A 6,882-nucleotide genomic window follows, 5' to 3' on the forward strand; every position below is an offset into this window, starting at 1 on the left:
AAAAGTTCATATTTTGTATGTGTTGGTTCCTGTATGTGTATATAAAGGTAGGTGATAAATAGGCAGTGTCACTATAGGTTTGTCGTTATAGCATAAACAACAAAAATGGAAGAACATATAGGATAATCTATCTTCTTCCAATACCTAACAATTAAAAGAACAGTTCTAATCATGTCTCCCTTTCTATCCCTCAAAAACATGAATATTTCCAAGTTGCATAAAGGTACAAAATCTTATGTTTATATAGTAAAAGCAAGCTACTATACAATTATTATAAAAAAGGAATGAGAACGAGATTAATGTTGGTTTTCTATTTCAAGAGAATAATACTATGGGATATTTGATTGAAATTAACAGCCCCCAAAGTCTGTAACCGAGAAAGAAGAAGCCTTATCGGGCATGTTCTCAGCATGGCGTAGGCCTAGAGTGAGAGATACATCACCAGCCGTGGTCCCGAACCTTAAGAGAGTTGAACCAATGTCAGTGTTGCCAGTGATGGTCCCATAATCAGCTGCTGCAACGATGCTGCTGCCACGATGGAACGTGTCATCGACGCCAGCTAATAATCTTTGGTGGATATCCGAGTCATGATGGGTTGTGGAGGTGAAAAGCTGGGAGATGGGTGGCGCCACCTCCGTTGCAGTGGTGTTGGCGGTTGAGGTATTAGTAGTGGTAGTAATAGTTGTGGTGGTGGTGGTGGTGGGAGGAATACTACTAATAATGGTGTTGGTGGCTTGGTTTTCCAAGAAGCATTGTTTACTGATTGCGATGAATGAAGGGTCGTTTTCGATGGCATTTATTTCGGATCTTTTGCCTGCCGCTGCCGTCGTTGTAGAAGCTGTAGGTGGTGGTGGTGGCAGTGGTGTTAATGTGCCACCTGCCGCGCCTACTGGGGCTGTTGAAAGCGTTGATGTTTGTGCAATATTTTTGCTGTCCTTTACGTTCCTTTCTTTATTATCCCCCTCTTCTTCTTTAGACTCTTGCTTGTACATATCTTCCACCATGGGTTTCCACAACCGAACCCTGGCATTTATGAACCAATTTGAAACCTGCAAAAAAAAAATCATCATCTTCATTACAATGCATTTAAAATCCCAGACAGTTAAAGACAAAAAAAAATGTTACACATTACATGCAAAACCATGCATATTATAAACTGTAAGTGTAATTTAATCTAAACAAGTGGTTCCAACGTCGTTAGACTAATGTTCTATTATGAACCGGTCCAAAAAGGGACCCCAAGAAACAATAAGAGTAATAAATAATTAAGAGGGGACTATTCATCAGCTAGCCATAAGCCTATAATATCTTTCCTCACATGTTGCTGAACGATGTCTGCTTCTTACAGAAAGCTTCAAAAAGCAGTGATGATTAGGGGGGACTCCCTCCAATCGCTGTATTTATTACCCAGTTATAAATTATAAAAGACATAGAACTAGAATTAGGTGTTTGTCTTTCATATCACACTTTGCTGCCCCCACGTTTTTCTGTCTAATTTGCCTTCCATGCAAACTAAAATACTGTAAAAAGAGAAAACCTAACTTACTAAGAATTACCCATCTTTAACTATAACCAAACTCTTCAAATATATATATATATATATATATATATATGATGTATTTATTGAGCTTTATGATGTGGTTGGAGGGAGTCATACTAAGTATCTGATATGAGAGAATGGCAAACTTTATGTCTCATCTATTTGTGTACTTTGACTCTTCCTTTTAAATATAATCAATCTGCTAAGTTTCTTCCCCATTCAGTTTTTAGCAAATATATATGTCTGTAATATGTTTAATAATATTATATGCAGTGAAAGTGAAAGAAAAGACCAACCTGATTTCTCGATAAGCCAGTTTGTCGAGCCAACAGATGCTTATCTGCATCGCTTGGGTACCTGAGAAAGAGACCAGTGAATGCTATCAGATCCATTGCCTAAAACCGTATAAAGAGACACCCATCTTTGTGTACTACCATAGATGCGATTGAACCTTTCCTTATTTACCATGCATGGCGCGAGAATCTAAGAAAAAGAAAGATCATCCCACACACCAGCAGCAGCAGGTTTTGCAGAAGTAAAGAAGATGACAGTAACTTTTCATTATCAACACAGTAACTTTCATTAACAACAGAAAGGAAAGAAAAAAAAAAAGTTTTCTTTTCGTTCATTTGGGTATGTTTATGACCATATGGGACGGTAAAAAAAGGGTTAAGGAGGCGTGTCATCTGTGATATGATGCTTTAATAAAGTTTTCCCTTTTTTAAATAAAGAATTGCTGGGTCTTTGATTGACAAAGTAAAGAGAGAAATGAAGGGGAAACGTACGGGTGGAGAAAATGTTCGAAAAGCCAGGCCCTCAAAATGTTGACAGATCGTTCAGGCAGGCCCCTTTGGGGTCTCCAAGCTTCATGTTCCATCATTCCCATTTGATGGTACGCTCTTTGTTGTCTTAAGCTTTGTTCTAACATCTTCAGCCTCGGTGTCTCCCCTTTGGTTATGCCGGATGTTCCAGCGCCATCTTTTTCACCCAACAGCTCACAGCTACGCTTCAGTTGTCCGGATATGGCGTCTTTCAAGCACCTAAAATGTCTCGACATCGCCTTCTGAGCTAGGGCGGTGTAAGGCACCGCTGCCTCAAAGCCCATCACTAGATCAAATGAGTTAACCAACGTTTGCATTTGTTCACAGTAATGGTTGTATCTCCTGTCCACCTGCAACCAACCATCATTTGTTTTACATTGTTGTTAATCACAGTTCACGATGAAATATAATAATATGAAAAATGACATGACTTGACATTGGAAAAGAAGAGAATAGCAAGTTTCAATTTGAGATTTTCACAACACCCAAAAATTCATTTTTACATTATTCGATTGCTGTTTAAGGAAACCAGCACAAAAGAAGTAAGTACATGAATCAAAGATTGATATAATGTGAAATGATTGCTAATGGGGATGTGGGAATAAAGAATATCCTACACCTTCTTTCTCCAATTATAGGCTACAACCAATATTACTATTCGCAGTAGCTTCACCATAAGCTTTGTATGTAATATGAGTGGGTTAATATTCAACTTCCATATCAGAAGGAACGTCGCACCAGCCTAAGAGTCACAGAAGCATAGCCCCAGATTTTTGGAATAGAAAAATCAAAGTGAAAAAGCCTTAATCAAATTCTACCAACAAGATCCTTTTGAGTACCCGACTACACCAGCCGGCTTTGATCTATCAGGGTTTTCTTTATTGATAAAAAAAATTGGTGAGTGGTGACGAGAGGTTAAAAAAAGATTATTGGGTCATTGACTCTTGAAGGAGATAGAATAAGAAGGGAAATAGAGAAAAGAGATTAGGTTACATGCCTCATCAAGCATGGATAAAAGTTTAACCTTCCTTCTTTGATGCTCAATTCTATCAGCTGCTGATAAAGCAGGGAGATCCTTTGTTGATGAAGAAGATCCTTCGCCGCCGCCAGGATTAGAACTAGGGTTTCTGCCGAGTTTTTTCTTCTTAAACTGCCCTCTTCCCACACTGCAGAATTCTTCTAACAATTCTTGAGCAGCTTTGGCGTACTTTGAATTCCTCAAAACATTGACCATTCCTAATGAGGAACCGTACCCAACTTGAACCTGATGGTTTTGTTCCACTCCACCTTGCAAATGCTTGTACTGAAAATGAGGGGTAGAAGACCCTCCACCTTGGTTATAGTACAGTAACCCGCCAGCTCCCATCCTCAATTCTTCAGCTTTTGCGGCTTCCAAGTGTTGCAAAGATGATAAAGATAGTGAAAGGCCTTGAGTACCTCCGATTTCAATTGGGTTAGCTCCTTCATGGGAACTATCGGGAACCAAAGTGAACTGAGGTGGAAAAGTCCCACCCGGACCTGTTACATTAAACCCTTGAAGAGAAGTTGACGGAGGAGGAGGAGACGGTGACCTTGGCTGTGGATTCATCAGGAAAAGATGCATTGCAGCTGCTGAGTCGGCATGAATGCTTGGTAACTGCTGTTGAGCTAAACTGTCACGGTTATTGTGGCTCTTCGATTCACCTAACTGTCCCAAACCCCCAACAACACCACCTTGCCTGTTGCTGTACCACTCATTGGGTGGTTTTTGCCCTCGATAATTACCCTGTAAAGGCTGGTCTAATAACTCGGTCGAGGCAGCGGTGGCCGCCACACCCGAAGGGAAATAGAACATTTCCGATGATAACATGCCTGGTGTTTCATAAACAGGAAGAGCATTTGATTCTTCCTCCTCGATCCCTACTAATGGCGGAGGTGGTTGCTCAAAGCCTTCAACCCTCAGTTTATCTCTCCGGATCTGTTGTGCTAAGTGAAGTTGCTGTTGCTGCTGGTCCTGGTGGCTTATGGCTGATCTTTCGAATCCATTCGAGAAGCTGAAGATACCAGCTGGTTGGTGGTGGTGGTGGTGATAATCTTGGGACATAGAATTTCGTAGAATTATTGCTCTTCCTGAATTGGAATTTGATGATGAACTTCGGTGTAGTGCCGAGAAACAATCGCTACTGCCATACCAATATCTTCTTCTTCATGATCCCTCTAGCAACACCTTCCTTTCACCTTTTTTGCTGCCAAAAAATGGATCCATATGTTAATCACAAACAAAAGAAATCAAATAACACCCATCTTGAAAAGAAGTGTTATTCATCATAAAAAGAAAGAAGGAAAAGAGGATCAGGTTCCCCGTCAAGGGAAACAATGAAAAAGAAAAAAAAAATTATGAAATGGGTTTTTGTTTATTAATCATTTCGAATTTGTTGTAAACCTCCTAATCATTTTCAGCTTCGGGTATATATATATATATATTAAAGAATATGTTGAGAGTGTGTGTGTGTATATATATATATAGGCAGAGCGCAGACCTTGTTAGAGTTGCAGAGTATGAAAGCCCATAGACATCGTTGTCTCTCCTACTGTATTGAAAGCTTCTTCAATTCCCTCCCTCTTTTCTTTTCCCAGTGTGTGTGTGTTTGCCTTTCTGTCTGTCGTCTCTTTCTCTCCTTTGCAGCAGTGACCTCTTTTCTATCATTTTTTATTTATTTTAAGTTTTCTGTAGTCACCTTAAAGACAAAAGAAGTGAAATATGCTGCAAAAATAATTATACAAGTAAAAAATTTAAACAAAATGAAAATCTATTTTCCCAGGAAAACATCAAGGAATAGACATGGCCCCTCCCCGAAGAGATGAGAAAATATCATAAAAGAGACAAGAGGTCGCTATTCTTTATTACTCCTCACTTTTTCCTCATTTTTATATGCTACTATGTGTTTTTTCCTCATTTTTTTCATTGAGTGATAACTAAATAATTGAATTAATTTTATTGCTACATGATAATAAAATAAAAGTCTACAAAATATTGGTTGGTGGAAACTTTTAATTTCTTAAGATTGCTTCAATTTTTTAAGATTATGGACTAAAATACTCTATAGATAAATTTAGAATGACATTATATATATTGTGAAAATAACATAAAGGATAACATTTTAAATTTATTTGTTATAACAATTAATTATTATTTTTAAATATATTTTCCATCCCACTGATTGCATTATTATTAATATTTTTAAAAATTAAAATTTTAAATTTTGATAATAATAAATATTTTTTATAATTAAATTTTATAAAATATATATTTATAAAATATTTAATTTAATTTTTTAAATATATTTTTATATTTTATATCAATAATAAATTTTAAATAATAATGAATTAAAATAAAAAATAATAGTGAACTAATTTAATGGGACAAAAGGAAAAAAAATTAACGTGTGTTTTAGGAAATAAGTGGTTAGATTTTTGAAAATAATTTGTTTTTGTAAAATAATAAAATAGAAGAAAAACCGAAGACTTGGGTTTTAATTTTTAATTATCGTCAAATTACAAGAATGACCCTAAATAGAAATTTTAGGTTTGAGTTTATATTTTGGATTAAAATCATTCTACACAAATTGGAATTTTTTAAAATAATAAAAGAAAACATTGTTTGTTTCGTGGTCTATGGTGGAGAAAAACATTTAAATGAATTTGAGGTGTAGATTGTGTTCACTATTTTATTTTTAGTAGTAGATGAAAAAAATAAATTTCAATAAAATTTCGCTGAAAACTGGGGTATTATTGTTATTTAAAAAGACCTCCTTTGGAAACCAACGCAAACTACGGAATAAAATAAAGATAAGGTCAGTACAAAGTCATTTCAATGATCCAAACTACCAGCATCCTTCTATATGTTCAAATGACCAAAATACTATAGCTAATCATTGGGTATATTCATGAATGGCAGTATTAGGTAAGGGCAAAAACATCTTTCAAAATTTTCTTGCATTAATAACAAAATGAAATCGGACGATGAGAGCTATGCCGAAGAAAAATATAAAATTTCTCTTGTAACAGTGATTTTGTAGTAAAATTATTATTGTTATTCCTTAAGAATCTGAGTTCGAGCACCATATATGTCAGAGGTGCGAGCCTTCAATGTAAAAAGATTGAGAGTTATCTTTGAATATATATTGTCTTGTACTTATTCCAGATAAATAAAAAAAAACTTCTCTTACAACAAGAATTTTTATTAAAAGATATATTATCCAAACAGGGACGGACGTAGGAATTTATGTTAAGAGTGAACTTGAACTTTTAAAATTTCAGGAGAGACGAATTTGAACTTATAAAATTCTAGGGTGTGAAAATAAGTTTTCAATAAAAGTACATTAAAAACCTAAAATATATAGTAATTTTAAAATTTTAGGGGGTGATTGCCCTATACGCCTCCACCAATCCATCCTTGAACCTAACAGCTATGGTTATATGGGGAATTCTGCCGTACGACAGTCTTAATATACAACTACGGAAAGACGCTACCGGAGACGT

General features: G+C 36.0%; 1 pseudogene; it reads right to left on the reverse strand.

Moving 5' to 3' along the window:
• Positions 1 to 315: 315 nt before the first annotated feature.
• LOC120121592 lies at positions 316 to 5,004 on the reverse strand (annotated as a pseudogene).
• Positions 5,005 to 6,882: the final 1,878 nt, after the last annotated feature.

This window comes from Hibiscus syriacus, unplaced genomic scaffold (assembly GCF_006381635.1).
Source record: "Hibiscus syriacus cultivar Baekdansim isolate YM2019G1 unplaced genomic scaffold, ASM638163v2 tig00110377_pilon, whole genome shotgun sequence".
In the NCBI taxonomy this organism is placed as follows: domain Eukaryota; kingdom Viridiplantae; phylum Streptophyta; class Magnoliopsida; order Malvales; family Malvaceae; genus Hibiscus; species Hibiscus syriacus.